Source organism: Pan troglodytes, chromosome 14 (assembly GCF_028858775.2).
Source record: "Pan troglodytes isolate AG18354 chromosome 14, NHGRI_mPanTro3-v2.0_pri, whole genome shotgun sequence".
In the NCBI taxonomy this organism is placed as follows: domain Eukaryota; kingdom Metazoa; phylum Chordata; class Mammalia; order Primates; family Hominidae; genus Pan; species Pan troglodytes.
In genome coordinates this window covers 51,972,933-51,991,159 of record NC_072412.2, presented here as the reverse complement: position 1 = coordinate 51,991,159, position 18,227 = coordinate 51,972,933, and the positions used below count along the sequence as shown (strand labels likewise).

Sequence of the window (18,227 nt, the reverse complement as noted above, 5' to 3'; positions counted from 1 at the left end):
AGATATCAGTGTAGCTATTTCCACGTTTATACAGATAGCGGTGTAGATATTTCCACGTTTTTATAGATACCGTTGTAGATATTTCCACTTTTATAGAGATAGCGGTGTAGGGTTTTACACGTTTATACAGATAGCTGGGTTTTTATTTCCACGTTTATACTGATAGCGATGTAGATATTTCCAAGTTTATGGAGATAGCGGTGTAGATATTTCCACGATTACAGAGATAGCACTGTAGATAATTCCATGTTTACAGAGATACCGCTGTAGATATTTCCACGATTATAGTGATAGCAGTGTAGATATTTCCATGTTTATAGAGACAGCAGGGTAGATATTTTCATGTTTATAGGGATAGCGGTGTAGATATCTCCATGTTTATAGAGACAGCCGTGTAGATATTTGCATGTTTATAGAGATAGCGGTGTAGATATTTCCATATTTATACAGATAACAGTGTAGATATTTACACGTTTATAGAGATAGCGATGTAGATATTTCCACGTTGATACACATAGGGGTTTAGATACTTCCACGTTTATACACAAAGCGGTGTTGATATTTCCACATTCATACAGATATCGATGTACATATTTCCACGTTTGTTGACATAGCGTTGTAGATATTTCAACCTTTTTACAGATATTTGTGTAGATATTTCCACGTTTATATAGATAGCGGTGTAGATATTTCCACGTTTGTAGAGACAGCGGTGTAGATATATCCACGTTTATCGGGATACCGGTGTAGATATTTCCATGTTTGTAGAGACAACAGTGTAGATATTTCCACGTTTATAGAGATAGTGATGTAAATGTCTCCATGTTTATGGAGACAGTGGTGGAGACATTTCCACGTTTATAGAGATAACGGTGTAGATATTTCCACATTTATACAGAAAGTGGTGTAGATATTTCCACGTTTACAAAGATAGCGGTGTAGATATTTCCACATTTATACAGATAACGGTGTAGGTATTTCCACGTTTGTAGAGAGAGCGGTGAAGATATATCCACCTTTATAGAGATAGCGGTGTAGATATTTCCATGTTCATAGAGACAGCAGTGTTGATTATTGCACGTTTATAGAGATAGCGATGGAGATATCTACATGTTTAAAGAGACATCGGTGTGGATATTTCCACGTTTATAGAGAAAGCGGTGTAGATATTTCCACGTTTATACAGAAAGTGGTGTAGATATTTCCACGTTTACAGAGATAGCGGTGTAGATATTTCCCCGTTTATACAGATGGCGATGTAGATATTTCCACGTTTTTATAGATACCGGTGTAGATATTTCCACTTTTATAAAGATAGCAGTGTAGGTATTTCCACGTTTATACAGATAGCGGTGTTGATATTTCCACGTTTATACTGATAGCGGTGTAGATATTTTCACATTTATAAAGATAGCGGTGTAGATATTTCCACATTTACAGAGATAGCGGTGTAGATAATTCCATGTTTACAGAGACACCGGTGTTGAGATTTCCACGTTTATAGAGATAGCGGGGTAGATATTTCCATGTTTATAGAGACAGCAGGGTAGATATTTGCATGTTTATAGGGATAGCGGTGTAGATATCTACATGTTTATAGAGACAGCGGTGTAGATATTTGCATGTGTATAGAGATAGCGGTGTAGATATTTATATGTTTATAGAGACAGAGGTTTAGATATTTCCATGTTTATACAGATAGCGGTGTAGATATTTCCATGTTAATGGAGACAGCGGTGTAGATATCTCCATGTTTATTCAGATAGCGGTGTAGAAGTTTCCATGTTTATACAGACAGCGGTCAAGATATTTCCATGTTTATACAGATAGTGGTGTTGAAATTTCCATGTTTATAGAGTTAGCGTTGTAGATATTTCCACGGTTATGCAGATAACGGTGAAGATATTTCCATGTTTATAGAGGCAGCGTTGTAGATATTTCCAAGTTTATAGAGATTGCGGTGTAGATATTTCCATGTTTACAGATATACCGGTGTAGTTATTTCCATGGTTATAGAGATAGCGGTGTAGATATTTCCATGTTTAAACAGATAGCGGTGTAGTTATTTCCATGTTTATACAGTCAGCGGTGTAGATATTTTCATGTTTATACAGACAGCGGTGTAGTTATGTCCATGTTTTTAGAGATAGCGATGTAGATATTTCTATGTTTATAGAGATATAGGTGTAAATATTTCCATGTTTATAGAGATAGCGGTGTAGATATTTCTATGTTTATAGACATACAGGTGTAAATATTTCCATGTTTATAGAGATAGCGGTGTAAATATTTCCACGTTTATACAGATAGCAGTGTAAATATTTTCATGTTTATAGAGATAGTGGTGTAGATATTTCCATGTTTATAGAGACAGCAGTGTAGATATTTGCATGTTTATAGAGATAGTGGTGTAGATATTTCCATGTTTATACAGACTGCGGTGTAGATATTTCTATGTTTATAGAGATAGAGGTTTAGATATTTTCATGTTTATACGGACAGTTGTGTAGATATTTCCATGTTTATAAAGATTGCGTTGTAGATATTTCCATGTTTATAGATATAGCGATGTAGATATTTCCATGTTTATAGAGATAGCGGTGTATATATTTCCATGTTTGTAGAGATAGCTGTGTAAATATTTCCAAGTTTATACAGATATCGGTGTAAATATTTTCATGTTCATAGAGATAGCGGTGTAGATATTTCCATGTATATACAGATAGCGGTGTAGGTATTTCCATGTTTACAGAGACAGCAGTGTAGATATTTCCATGTTTATACAGATAGCGGTGCAAATATTTCCACCTTTATACAGACAGCAGTGTAGATATTTCCATGTTTATAGAGATATTGGTGTAAATATTTCCGTGCTTACAGAGATAGCGTTGTAGATATTTCCATGTTTAGAGAGATACAGGTGTAAATATTGCCAGGTTTATAGAGATACCGTTGTAAATATTTCCATGTTTATACAGATAGCGGTGTAAATAGTTTCATGTTTATAGAGATAGCGGTGTAGATATTTCCACATTTATACAGATAGCAGTGTAGATATTTCCACGTTTATAGAGATAGCGATGTAGATATTTCCACGTTTGTAGACATAGCCGTGTAGATATTTTGACGTTTATACAGATATCGGTGTAGATATTTCCCCATTTATACAGATAGCGGTGTAGATATTTCCACATTTGTAGAGACAGCGGTGTAGATATATCCACGTTTATAGAGATAGCGGTGTAGATATTTCCATGTTTATAGAGACTGCAGTGTAGATATTTCCACGTTTATAGAGATAGCGATGTAGACATCTCCATGTTTATAGAGACTGCGGTGAAGATATTTCCACGTTTATAGAGATAACGGTGTAGATATTTCCACGTTTATACAGAAAGTGGTGTAGATATTTCCACGTTTACAGAGATAGCGGTGTAGATATTTCCAAGTTTATACAGATAGCGATGTAGATATTTCCACGTTTTTATACATACTGGTGTAGATATTTCCACTTTTGTAGAGATAGCGGTGTAGGTATTTCCACGTTCATACAGATAGCGGTGTTGATATTTCCACGTATATACTGATAGTGTAGATATTTCTACGTTTATAGACATAACAGTGTAGATATTTCCACATTTACAGAGATAGCGGTGTAGATAATTCTATGTTTACAGAGACACCTGTGTAGATATTTCCATGTTTATAGAGATAGCGGTGTAGATGTTTCCATGATTATAGAGACAGCGGTGCAGATATTTGCATGTTTATAGAGATAGCGGTGTAGATATCTGCATGTTTATAGAGACAGCGGTGTAGATATTTGCATGTTTATAGAGATAGCGTTGTAGATATTGCCATGTTTATAGAGACAGAGGTGTAGATATTTCCATGTTTATACAGAATGCGGTGTAGATATTTCCATATTTATGGAGACAGCGGTGTAGATATTTCCAAGTTTATGCAGATAGCGGTGTAGACGTTTCCATATTTATACAGACAGAGGTGAAGGTATGTCTATGTTTATAGAGATAGCGGTGTAGATATTTTCATGTTTATACAGACAGCGGTGTAGATATTTCCATGTTTATAGAGATACCGGTGTAGTTATTTCCATGTTTATAGAGATAGCGGTGTAGATATTTCCATGTTTATAGAGATAGCGGGGTAGACATTTCCATGCTTATAGACAGAGCGGTGTAGATATTTCCATGTTTATAAAAATGGCTGTGTAAATATTTCCATGTTCATACAGATAGCAGTGTAAATGTTTACACGTTTACAGAGATAGCGGTGTAGACATTTCCACGCTTATACAAATAGCGGTGTTGATATTTCCACGTTTACTGAGATAGCGGTGTAGATATTTCCAAGTTTATACAGTTAGCGGTGTAGATATTTTCACGCTTATAGAGATTGCGGTTTAGATATTTCGACGTTTATACGGATAGCGGTGTAGATATTTCCGTGTTAAGATAGTGGTATAGATACTTCCACGTTTATATAGATAGCAGTGTAGATATTTCCATGTTTATACAGATAGCGGTGTAGATATTTCCAGGTTTATACTGATAGCGGTGTAGATATTTCCACATTTATAGAGATAGCAGTGTAGATATTTCCACGTTTTCAGAGATACTGATGTAGATATTTCCATGTTTACAGAGACATCGGTGTAGATATTTCCACGTTTATAGAAATACCGGTGTAGATATTTCCACGTTTATAGAGACAGCGGTGTAGATATTTCCACGTTTATAGAGATAGCGTTGTAGACATTTCCATGTTTTTAGACACAGCGGTGTAGATATTTCCATGTTTATACAGATAGCGGTGTATATATTTCCATGTTTATAGATACAGCTGTGTAGTTATTTCCATGTTTATACAGATAGCGGTGTAAATATTTCCATGTTTATACAGACAGCGGTGTAGATATTTCTTTGTTTATTGAGATAGCGGTGTATTTTCATGTTTATACAGTCAGCGGTTTAGATATTTACATGTTTATACAGATGGCGGTGGAGATATTTCCATGTTTATACAGATAGCGGTGTAAATATTTTCATGTTTGTAGAGATAGCGGTGTAGATATTTCCATGTTTATACAGACAGCAGTGTAGATATTTCCATGTTTATACAGATAGCGGTGCAGATATTTCCACCTTTATACAGACAGCAGTGTAGATATTTCCATGTTTATAGAGATAGTGGTGTAAATATTTCCATGCTTACAGAGATAGCATTGTAGATATTTCCATGTTTATAGAGATACGGGTGTAAATATTGCCATGTTTATAGAGATACCGTTGTAAATATTTCCATGTTTATACAGATAGCGGTGTAAATATTTTCATGTTTATAGAGATAGCGGTGTAGATATTTCCACGTTTATACAGACAGCAGTGTAGATATTTCCACGTTTGTAGAGATAGCGATGCAGATATTTCCACGTTTATACACATAGCGGTGTAGATATTTCCACGTTTATACACATAGCAGTGTAGATATTTCCACGTTTATACAGATAGCGGTGTAGGTATTTCCACGTTCGTAGACATAGCCGTGTAGATATTTTGACGTTTATACAGATATCGGTGCAGATATTTCCCCATTGATACAGATAGCGGTGTAGATAGTTCCACATTTGTAGAGACAGCGGTGTAGATATATCCACGTTTATAGAGATAGCGGTGTAGATATTTCCATGTTTATAGAGATTGCGGTGTAGATTTTTCCATGTTTATAGAGATAGCTGTGCAGATATTTGCATGTTTATAGAGATAACGGTGTAGATTTCTGCATGTTTATAGAGACAGCGGTGTAGATATTTGCATGTTTATAGAGATAGCGTTGTAGATATTTCCATGTTTATAGAGACAGAGGTGTAGATATTTCCATGTCTTTACAGAATGCGGTGTAGATATTTCCATGTTTATGGAGACAGCGGTGTAGATATTTCCAAGTTTATGCAGATAGCGGTGTAGACATTTCCATATTTATACAGACAGCTGTGAAGATATGTCTATGTTTATAGAGATAGCGGTGTAGATATTTTCATGTTTATATAGACAGTGGTGTAGTTATTTCCATGTTTATAGAGATACCGGTGTAGTTATTTCCATGTTTATAGAGATAGCGGTGAAGATATTTCCATGTTTATAGAGATAGCGGTGTAGACATTTCCATGCTTATAGAGAGAGCGGTGTAGATATTTCCATGTTTATAAATATGGCTGTGTAAATATTTCCATGTTTATACAGATAGCAGTGTACATGTTTACACGTTTACAGAGATAGTGGTGTAGACATTTCCACGCTTATACAGATAGCGGTGTTGATATTTCCACGTTTACTGAGATAGCGGTGTAGATATTTCCACGTTTATACAGTTAGCGGTGTAGATATTTTCACGCTTATAGAGATTGCGGTTTAGATATTTCCACGTTTATACGGATAGCGGTGTAGATATTTCCATGTTTAGATAGTGGTATAGATATTTCCACGTTTATAGAGATAGCAGTGTAGATATTTCCATGTTTATACAGATAGCGGTGTAGATATTTCCAGGTTTATACTGATAGCGGTGTAGATATTTCCACATTCATAGAGATAGCAGTGTAGATATTTCCACGTTTTCAGAGATACCGATGTAGATATTTCCATATTTACAGAGACATCGGTGTAGATATTTCGACGTTTATAGAAATAGCGGTGTAGATATTTCCACGTTTATAGAGACAGCGGTGTAGATATTTCCACGTTTATAGAGATAGCGGTGTAGATATTTCCATGTTCTTAGACACAGCGGTGTAGATATTTCCATGTTTATACAGATAGCAGTGTATATATTTCCACATTTATAGATACAGCTATGTAGTTATTTCCATGTTTATACAGATAGCGGTGTAATTATTTCCATGTTTATACAGACAGCGGTGTAGATATTTCTATGTTTTTTGAGATAGCGGTGTATTTTCATGTTAATACAGTCAGCTGTTTAGATATTTCCATGTTTATACAGTCTGTGGTGTAGTTATTTCCATGTTTAAACAGATAGCCGTGTAGATATTTCCATGTTTATACAGACAGCGGTGTAGATATTTCCTTGTTTTACAGATAGCGGTGTAGATATTTCCATGTTTATAGAGATAGCGGTGTAGATATTTCCATGTTTATAGAGATAGCTTTGTAAATATTTCCATGTTTACACAGATAGCGGTGTAAGGATTTCCATGTTTATGGAGATAGCGGTGTAGATATTTCCATGTTTATATAGATTACGGTGTAGATATTTCCATCTTCATAGAGATAGCGGTGTAGATTTCTGCATGTTTATAGAGACAGCGGTGTAGATATTTGCATGTTTATAGAGATAGCGTTGTAGATATTTCCATGTTTATAGAGACAGAGGTGTAGATATTTCCATGTCTTTACAGAATGCGGTGTAGATATTTCCATGTTTATGGAGACAGCGGTGTAGATATTTCCAAGTTTATGCAGATAGCGGTGTAGACGTTTCCATATTTATACAGACAGCTGTGAAGATATGTCTATGTTTATAGAGATAGCGGTGTAGATATTTTCATGTTTATACAGACAGCGGTGTAGTTATTTCCATGTTTATAGAGATACCGGTGTAGTTATTTCCATGTTTATAGAGATAGCGGTGAAGATATTTCCATGTTTATAGAGATAGCAGTGTAGACATTTCCATGCTTATAGAGAGAGCCGTGTAGATATTTCCATGTTTATAAAAATGGCTGTGTAAATATTTCCATGTTTATACAGATAGCAGTGTACATGTTTACACGTTTACAGAGATAGTGGTGTAGACATTTCCACGCTTATACAGATAGCGGTGTTGATATTTCCACGTTTACTGAGATAGCGGTGTAGATATTTCCACGTTTATACAGTTAGCGGTGTAGATATTTTCACGCTTATAGGGATTGCGGTTTAGATATTTCCACGTTTATACGGATAGCGGTGTAGATATTTCCATGTTTAGATAGTGGTATAGATATTTCCACGTTTATAGAGATAGCAGTGTAGATATTTCCATGTTTATACAGATAGCGGTGTAGATATTTCCAGGTTTATACTGATAGCGGTGTAGATATTTCCACATTTATAGAGATAGCAGTGTAGATATTTCCATGTTTTCAGAGATACCGATGTAGATATTTCCATGTTTACAGAGACATCGGTGTAGATATTTCCACGTTTATAGAAATTGCGGTGTAGATATTTCCACGTTTATAGAGACAGTGGTGTAGATATTTCCACGTTTATAGAGATAGCGTTGTAGATATTTCCATGTTTTTAGACACAGCGGTGTAGATATTTCCATGTTTATACAGATAGCGGTGTAGATATTTCCAGGTTTATACTGATAGCGGTGTAGATATTTCCACATTCATAGAGATAGCAGTGTAGATATTTCCACGTTTTCAGAGATACCGATGTAGATATTTCCATATTTACACAGACATCGGTGTAGATATTTCGACGTTTATAGAAATAGCGGTGTAGATATTTCCACGTTTATAGAGACAGCGGTGTAGATATTTCCACGTTTATAGAGATAGCGGTGTAGATATTTCCATGTTTTTAGACACAGCGGTGTAGATATTTCCATGTTTATACAGATAGCAGTGTATATATTTCCATATTTATAGATACAGCTATGTAGTTATTTCCATGTTTATACAGATAGCGGTGTAATTATTTCCATGTTTATACAGACAGCGGTGTAGATATTTCTATGTTTATTGAGATAGCGGTGTATTTTCATGTTAATACAGTCAGCTGTTTAGATATTTCCATGTTTATACAGTCTGTGGTGTAGTTATTTCCATGTTTAAACAGATAGCCGTGTAGATATTTCCATGTTTATACAGACAGCGGTGTAGATATTTCCTTGTTTTACAGATAGCGGTGTAGATATTTCCATGTTTATAGAGATAGCAGTGTAGATATTTCCATGTTTATAGAGATAGCTTTGTAAATATTTCCATGTTTACACAGATAGCGGTGTAAGGATTTCCATGTTTATGGAGATAGCGGTGTAGATATTTCCATGTTTATACAGATTACGGTGTAGATATTTCCATCTTCATAGAGATAGCGGTGTAGATATTTCCATGTTTTTAGAGACGGCAGTGTAAATACTTCCATGTTTATACAGATAGCGTTGTAAATGTTTACACTTTTACAGAGATAGCAGTGTAGATATTTGCACGTTTATGCAGAAATCGGTGTAGTTATTTCCACGTTTACAGAGATTTTATGAAAAGTTATTTTATGAAGATGAAACAAGTAATTTGGGTACCTACCTTATGGCATTTTTTACATTGAGAGTGTTAAAAATACCCCTCCCCTAACCAAAACCCTGACAAATAGAGCCAGGGAAGCCCATGCAAAAAAGGATTCTTGGGCTTGTATGCCTGATAACAAAAACTTATCACAGAAGACTGCAAAAAACACAATCTTGCAGATAGCCCATTGCAACTTTGCACACAACAATGCTTCTGAAGGATATTTGCCCAACAACTGCCTGTCCAACCTGGGCCTGGCATCACCTTTGTTATTGACCTTTGTAGCCAAGGATTATCATTTCCAAATGATCATATAATCTTCCTTATTTTTTCTTTTGTCTTCATTTACCTGCGTGAATATGCATATAGTTTACTCTGACTTGCCTGTTTCTATTGCAAGGCTCTGTTTCCAAACGAATATCTTTTTCTTGTGGAGAGCCTCTCTCTGTTTGTTATTTAGGTTGATAAGAGAAATGTGAACATTTGAGAGCTCAGGTAAATGGCCTTAGTCTACAGTGAAACTTTTTTGCACCCTTAGATGCTTACTTCCACTACAGCTTGCAGGTGGGCCTTGAAAAGTTCTTGGAATAAGTTTGAGCTTTGGTCTTCTCGGATTCATTTAGCATACATTCTCAAAATGTGGTCCCGGGACCCACAGCATCAGCATCACCTGTAGATTGTTAGAAATGCAAATCATCGGGCCTCATTCCAGACCCTCAGCTGGAAACTCTAGGGGCATGGCCAGACCCTCTGTAGCTGAACAAGTCATCCAGGTGGTTTTGATGCAGCTAAAGTTCTGGAACAACTATGTAGCCCCATTTGGAAAACTTGGCTCTACAGGCCTCCCTAGCTGGTAAGCTGCTAGCATTTTTTCTTTGTTTGTTTGTTTGTTTTGATACAGGGTCTTGCTCTGTTGACCTGACCGTGACCTCCTGGGTTCAAGCGAGGACTCAGCCTCCTGTGTAGCCGGGACTACAGGTATGTGCCACCACCATGCCCAACTACTTTTTGTATTTTACTTTTTTGTAGGGATGGGGATTTAGCCCAGGCTAGTCTCAAACTCCTGGACTCAAGCAATCTGCCCACTTTGGCCTCACGAAGTGCTGCGATTATAGGCATGAGCCACTGTGCCCGGCCCTGCCAGCTTTGTATAAGCTGAGGAGTTTTTAAAAATACCTAGACTCAGGGCAAACCCCAGACACTTAAGTCAGTTTCTCTGGGAGGTGAAGCCCAGGCACTGGTATTTTCAAAGTCTCTACAGATGGTTCTAATGTGCTGCTAAGTTAGAGAACCGCTGATCTAGACCAGGCCTTTTCAAACTTAATGTGCACGTGAATTACCTGGACCTCGTTAAAATGCAGATTCAGTCTGCATAGGCCTGGGGTGGAGCCTGAGCTTCTGCATTTTTAACAAGTCTCTAGAGGATGCTGCTGCATCTGGGCTGCTAACTACACTTGGAGATAGGAGGTTCTGGAGAGCAGAGGAAAGAGCATGAACCATAACCTAGGGGCTGGTAGTCCTGACTTCCGAGCCAAGGTTTGCCTTTATGTGGCTGGCAACTTGCTTGGACTCCTACCTCAATTCTTTGGGCCCAAGGTTTGTCCTGCCTCAGAAGGATGTCAAGAAAATTGAGTGAGTAATGCAGAATTGTTTCTTAAAGTGTGTGCAGATGCTCCATGAATTTAGAGAGTATGTGGATGCACATTAGTAAATTTTAATAGTTGTGAACATGTTGTTATGAGTACTTAGAACAAGTAATAATGGCTTTTGATATATAGTAGTAAGAAAGCTTCCTTTTAAAAGGCATGTATTTAAGTTTCAAAAGTGGGGCTATTTAAAAATATATGAAATAAATAATAGCAGAGATAATTGACAGAGCAAAATTAGGAAGGCAGGATGAGAATGACTCAAGTTTGGGAAATGCTGAGAAAGCAGATGCCCAAGGGCTATGAAAACTTAAAAAAATAGGTAGCACTTGATTTTGATTGGCTGAATGAGATGATGTGTTTGATCATTTATGGGGTTGGCATTTGGCCACATGCACTGGGTGGCTGGGATCACTGTTTATTAAAAAAATATTTGAGTCTCTACTTTGCACTAGATACTCTTTTAGTCTCTTGGAAAAGGGATTGGGGGCAGGCAGGATAAAAACAAAACATTTATGCCCACAAGAAAATTGCAGGAAGATAAAAGTCATGAAATAAACTCTATGCTTCTAATTTAATATTTTTTTATAGATTATGAGAAAAAAGTTTCGCTCTCTATCAGCTAGGAAAGCTGTCTTAGCACAACCATTCATTCTTGCACAAATCAAAATCAAGATGAGCCAGAAGGCTCCATTCTGACAGCTTCTAATGGAGAAGCTACATTTACTGGACATGGGGAAAGTTGCTGGGCTCTAAGGACTGTGCTCATTTCTTGAACTAGATAAATGGTCTTGGTGTAGCATAATACCAAAACTTCTTGTCGCAGCCCGTAAGGACAGAACTCAATCAGCCTGAAAAGGAAGTCAGTGACTCCAACTCAACACAGGAATGTCCTGTGATTCCTAAAGAAGGATGTAGGAGTGTGGCACAATTCAACCACAGTCTGTGGCCCTGTGCCTCTGCCTTGACATGAGTGGGATTTCCCAGCTGGTCATTTTCTTCTTATCTAAGACATTGGGAACAAATTACTTGACCTCCTCTGGGCTTCAGTACTCCCACTCATCAAATTAGAGGACTGGGCAGTCGCTAGGCTCTCTTTAGGCATCATATTTTAGTTTCTGTGATTTTAAATTTGAGAAGGGGTGTCTAAGGGAGAATACATAGGGGAGGGGGAAAGGCTTATTAAAAGTGTAGTTAGACACTGAATTTTTAAGAATTGCATTTTGTAATAATACCTTTACCTAATCAGGACTGACAATCTTACCTGATGACAGCACCTGGAGGAATGGCTGCATTCAAAAATAAACATGAAATAAAACAAGACCTTATTTGAACTTAGCAATAATGCTGATTCCTCTTTTGGATTTGAGGAGGTTTTAGCTGTTGTAAATGCTTGAATTGGGTCTGCCCAGGCAAAACGGAGTCAAGAGTCCACGTCGGATGAATTTTAACAATGTAGACAATAGAAAGGGTTGCTTAAACTGCCCCTCTTTTACCAAAACACTTTTACAAATGAAAGAACAACACTTCGATTTTTTAAAAACATTTTTTGAGATGAAGTCTTCCTTTGTCACCCAGAGTGGAGTGCAGTGGTGTGATCTTGGCTCACTGCAAACTTTGCCTCCCGGGTTCAAGTGATTCTCCTGCCTCATCCTCCCGAGTAGCTGGGACTGCAGGCGCCCACCACCATTCCTAGCTAATTTTTGTATTTTTAGTAGAGACAGGGTTTCACCATGTTGGCCAGGCTGGTCTCGAACTCCTGACCCCAGGTGATCCGCCGACCTCGGCCTCTGAAAGTGCTGGGATTACAGGCGTGAGCCAACACGCGTGGCCAAAAAATTTCCATTTTTAATTGCAGGGTCTGGGGAATTAAAATGCATCCGTAATTTCTTGCATCTCTCCGCTCGGGCTTGCATGAATGTAGAGGGATGGGGAGGATTTCTTGAGGCAAGCATCCCCCTCTTGTCGCCTGCCAACTGGAGAGAGAGGGCTGTGATTTATCTCACTTTAATCAGGAAGGACCCGATGGGTGGATGGAGAGGACTGATGGCTTTGTTGCTCCATGTGGGAAAGAAACGGACAGAGTGAATTTGTGTATGATCCCTAAGGAGAAAGCGTCTTTGTGCTCTATTTCTTTTTGACCTGGAGCCCCTGAAAGCAAGCTAGTTACAAGTTGAAATAGGCCGTTTCTAAAATGTGATTTTGTTTGTGTATGAGCCTTGATTACAAAGGGGAAAAAAACCCGCTTAATTTACATACACCACATGTAGTGCAGGATCCCCTGGGCTGTCTTTTCAGGTATCAGGAAACTTTGATGAAAGTCGCTTGTCTCATCTAGGAGTCATTTCATATTGTTTAGCAGAGCCTGGTATTAACATTTCCTTCCAACTGTTTACTGGAATCTGTGTGTTCCCTTCAAGTGATGCATACTAGGTGCACAGGCTTCCTGCCACTGTCATCCTAATCTTTCCGTGCAGACAGGAGCAGAGGGGAGAGCGCTAAGCCAGGCCCCAGCTTGCTTTTCTTTCCTGACACAGCCCGGCTCCGCTGCACTTCTCAGCTCTTGCTCTAGGTGGTGCTGTTTGACCATTTTCTTCATGTGACCCTCCACTCGGTAATATAAATTCATTCGGAGGATGACGTGATATCAAAAAAAATTCCTTTTGATTAGTAGAATCAACTTGTTTCTTCACACGATACTCTTCCCACTGAGACACATGGAGACAATTCTGACTCCAGGTTTGCAACCTTGAGATTTCTCTCAGATGCAATAAAAAAAACAAAAAAGCATTTTGAGTGGCACAGTGATGCCTAGTGCATGATCATGTTTGTCTGCTCAAACATTAAAGGGAAACTGGTGGGTTTGAGGATGCCCAGCAGCACGACAGCTGCCAATGTAAATGAGCCGTATAGAGAGGGGGCGGGAGGGGACTACAAACTTCAGAATATGAGCTGATCGTTTATAAGTTAAAAAAAAAAAAAGTCAAAAGGGAGCCCAGGATGGTGCAGGAAAAAGGAGAAAGGAAGATTTTCCTTGCAGCTAATCAGGAGAGTTCATAAGGGCTGATTACATGAGTGGAAGCCTTAAGTTCTTTTTTTTAAAAAATGTGAAAGTTTGCATGTATGTATGTATGTATGTATGTATGTATAGCTTCGTGTATTACCATTATTATTGCAATCAGCAAATGGATTTACTTCCTTTATCTCATGGGCTCCTTCCCACTCACTTCTGGCAGCACATTTTCCTTTCTCCTTCATCCCAGAACACCAAAGAACAGATGCGCTTCCTAACCCTGGCTCCAGGGGACTTTATACAATGTAAACAGTGCACCTCTAACGTGGTTCACCGCTTAGAGAACGTGTGTCCCATTTTAAAACTGTGACTCCTTTATATTTTGCAGTGCTTATTTTAATAAGACACATTGGACTTGTGACATATTTTTCAATGAGGAGTGAGCTTAATGGTTGAAAGTAATCGATAAACTTGTTTTTCCTCTGATGCCATCAGCCAAGATCCTATGGCAATAGTAAGAGGATGACACTGGGCTGGCACCCCCTCCATAACATATTTGGACCATGTTTTTCCCCCAGAATGCACATGCAATAGCTTAGGTTTGGTAAGAGAGAGATGGTGTACTTGGTTTCCTGCTGTCACACTTTTGGTGAAATGAATTAGACTTTTAAATCAGGAAATTCAGCGAGATGAGTTAGATTTTTACACAAGAGCAGTGCAGGACTTCCAGCTGGTTGGGGGAATGATATGGAAATATCTTGCTAAATCAGGGTCTGGTGGAATGCTGCTCCCCTTGCAGGCTCCTCTTCACAGGGAGCAATCTGTGGGTTGCTTATAGAACAGAGCGAGCAGGAGGCATAGCATGGTCTTGCTCATGGGAAGACCCGGTGTTCAGATGTTTGTCATTAGGAACTGGGTGTGGGCTTTTTCAAGTTAAACTGAAGCAGCAGTTCTATTAGGAAGAGCCTCCCAGATCAGCATCTTCTGTTTCTGGATACTCTCCCTTTGAAAAGCCAGATTTCAGCGAAAAGCTTTGCTAATGGTGAAATTGCACAACTGAAACCCTATGGGAGCAATGGGAAAGATGGAGAAAGAGGTGGTTATATCATGTACTTCAACAGTTTATTTAGAGGCTGTTGACGTTAGAATAACAAGCCAAGACAAACAAAAATACTCATTTTGGATGAAAATATTGTCTTTTCATAGATAGCTGAGTCCTAAGACTTATACAGAAACACATTTTCCTAACGAGTGGCTAATTTTTCTGGTTGTGCAAGTAATATCCAAATTATTGTACAAATTTTTGGCTCAGGAGCAAACATTGTATTGCATATTGAGCTAATCACTTGCCCTTTCTAAGGTAAGCCCTTACCTCTGCTTTCCCTTCATCTTGTCATTTCTGTTTGTTGGGTACAGGTTTCCTGTTGGTTCTTTCTGTTGGCTCTGATGTAACATGAATGAAGTTCTTAACATCCTTTCAGACATGTTTCAAACACAACTTAGCTCATTGTTTCTGAGTTCATATAGAGGTTTTCTTGCCCCTGAGACTTTCGTGTCAGACAGCTGGATGTTGCTGTGTTCAAGGCTCTATATGTTGATTTTGTATCCTACAACGTTTCTGATTTGACCTATCCGTTCAGTTCTAACAGTTTTCAAATTGTATTTATTTGTTTTTGTTTTTTAAATATTGTATGTTTCATTTTAGAGTCAGAAGGGTAGATGTACAGGTTTCTTAAACAGGTATATTGCATGGTGCTGAGGTTTGGGCTTCTAATGATCCCACCAGCCAAGCAGTGAGCATAGTAATCGATAGGTAGTTTTTCAACCCTTGCTCCCACCATCCTTCCCTCCCACCTTTGGAGTCCCCCAGGGTCTATTGTTCCCCTCTTTGTGTTGAGTTCTAACCCTTTTTTAGTGAAGTTTGTAGGGTTTTCTATATATAACAAGATCATGCCGTCAGTAGAGACAGTTTCACTTCTTCCTTTCCTATTAGGATGCCTTTTATTTCTTTCTTTTGCCTAATTACCCTGAGAAGTGGTGTCTGTGGGCATCCTTGTCTTGTTCCTGATGGTAGAGGAAAAGTTTCAACTTTTCACCATTGATTATGGTGTTAGCTATGGGTTTGTCATATATGGCCTTTATTTTGTTGGGATACAGTCCCTCAATACGTGATCTGTTGGGTGTTTTTTTTTTCACCATGAAAGGGTTTCGAATTTTCTCAAAAGCTTTTTCTATATCTATTGTGATGGCCATATAGTTTCTATCCTTTATTTTTCTAATATGGTATATTATATGTATTGATTTGCTTATGTTGAACCATGACATGATCATGGTGAATGATTCTTTCAATGTGCTATTGAATTTGGTTTGCTAGGATTTTGTTGAGGATTTTTGCATCTATGTAGATCAAGGATATTGGCCTGTCATTTTCCTTTCTTGTAGTGTTCTTGTCTGGCTTTGGAATCAGGGTAATGCTGGCCCTGTAAGATGAGTTTGGAAGTATTCCCTCCACTTCAGCTTTTTGGAAGAGTTTGAGAAGGACTGGTATTAGTTCTTCTTAAAATATTTGGTAGAATTAACCTGGGAAGCCATCTGGTTTTGGGTTTTTCATTGATAGGGGACATTTTCTTACTGATTCAACCTCCTTGCTTGCTATTAGTCTGTTCAGATTTTTAAATTTCTTCATGAGTCAATCTTGGTAGGTTTTATGTGTCTGGGAATTTATCTATTTCTTCTAGATGATCCAATTAGTTAGTGTGTTATTATACCTAGCAGTTTCTTAGGATCCTTTGTATTTCTGTGATATTGGCTATGATGTTTCATCTTTCATTTCTGATTTTATGCTCTATTGAAAGCACGAGGCATAGCAGGTAGGGGGCACTGGTCAGGACTTGGGGTATAAACTGGCAGATGTTAAGGTGGGTGATTCTGGTTAACTCAGAAACTCCGAAGTCCCGTGTGGAAGAATTAACTGCCTGTACTCACCTAGTAATGTATATCCTTGGTCAAAAAAGATCCAGCTGAGAATGTTGGATGAAGGGACCAAATCAATATTCATCATTATATTGAAAACAAGTGAGATTGGCTGTGGTCTTTTGACAGCAGGTCAGTGGCTAAGTCTATTTGAACAAAGTTAGGGCAGGTTCAAGGGAGAATCCTGAGATCGGTATTCTTTGTTCCATACAAACTTGCCTTTCAGTTTCTTCTCCCCATGCCTCCAGGATGTCCCTGCACAGCCCGTAGGGCCCCCTCCTTCAGTACCTTGCCTTACGAAGGGGAGAAAATGAGTTTTCCAATGTTAGCATATATTTAGCCTTCCAAAATTTTCTATTTCTATTTTAGGGGAGCTCTAGGAAAACAGCAGATTACTCTAAATCCCCAGGTAAAAATCTGAAATGGTGGAATTTCATATGACCAGGAGACATATTTTGGGGCAAGTGGGCTTTTCACAATCACTTGGACATGAAGGCATCTGCTTCTTCTATGCCTAAAATAGTCCTTCAATTTAGTAGTTTAATTCCTCTTCCTCTTTTTCAAATTTCAAGACAATACATGTAGTGACTGAACAATTTGGATCCAAGTTTCACTATTTAACTGCCAGTGTGACCTTGGGCGAGTCACTTAATCTTTTCAAGGCTCAATTTCATCATGTAAAGTAGAAGTACAAACAATCCCTGACTTAGAATATTTTGACTTATGATTTTTCAACTTTAAGATAGTTTGAAAGCAATACACATTCAGCAGAAGCTGTACTTTGAGTACTCATACAACCATTCTGTTTTCCACTTTCAGTACAGTATTCATTATATTACATGAGATATTCAAAGCCCACTTTATTATAAAATGGGCTTTCTGTTAGATGATTTTGCCTAACTGTAGGTTAATGTGAGTGTTTAAGGTAGGCCGAGCTAAGCTATGATGTTTAGTAGGTTAAGTGTATTAAATGCATTTTCAGCTTACAATATTTTCATAAGTTTATTGGAATATAACCCCATTGTAAATTGAGGGGTATTTGTAATAATGATATCTCTTCAAGGACACTTTGTGAGCCTCTCATAGGAAAATGCCTACACAGATGCATATAAATATATAATCTTTCTTTTCCATACATATGATATTCTTTAAGGATATTCAAAAATCTGGAAACAGTTGCCTCCAGGGAGATAATTGGTAGTGGGTTGGGAAACTTTTAACGGTATACGCTTTTGTACCTTTTGCATTTTGAATCGGATGAATGTATAATCTACAT

General features: G+C 37.9%; 1 protein-coding gene across 3 annotated transcripts in view; it reads left to right on the top strand.

The window, feature by feature from the left end:
- LOC112205253 (MAM and LDL-receptor class A domain-containing protein 1-like) overlaps positions 1–18,227 on the top strand; it is a 295,973-nt gene that overhangs the window by 68,163 nt on the left and 209,583 nt on the right. For all 3 annotated transcript variants that reach the window (XR_010150670.1, XR_010150669.1, XR_010150671.1), the window contains one exon: positions 10,221–10,297. The gene's annotated coding sequence lies outside the window, so the exon portion shown is untranslated. The remainder of the gene's footprint in view (positions 1–10,220; positions 10,298–18,227) is intronic.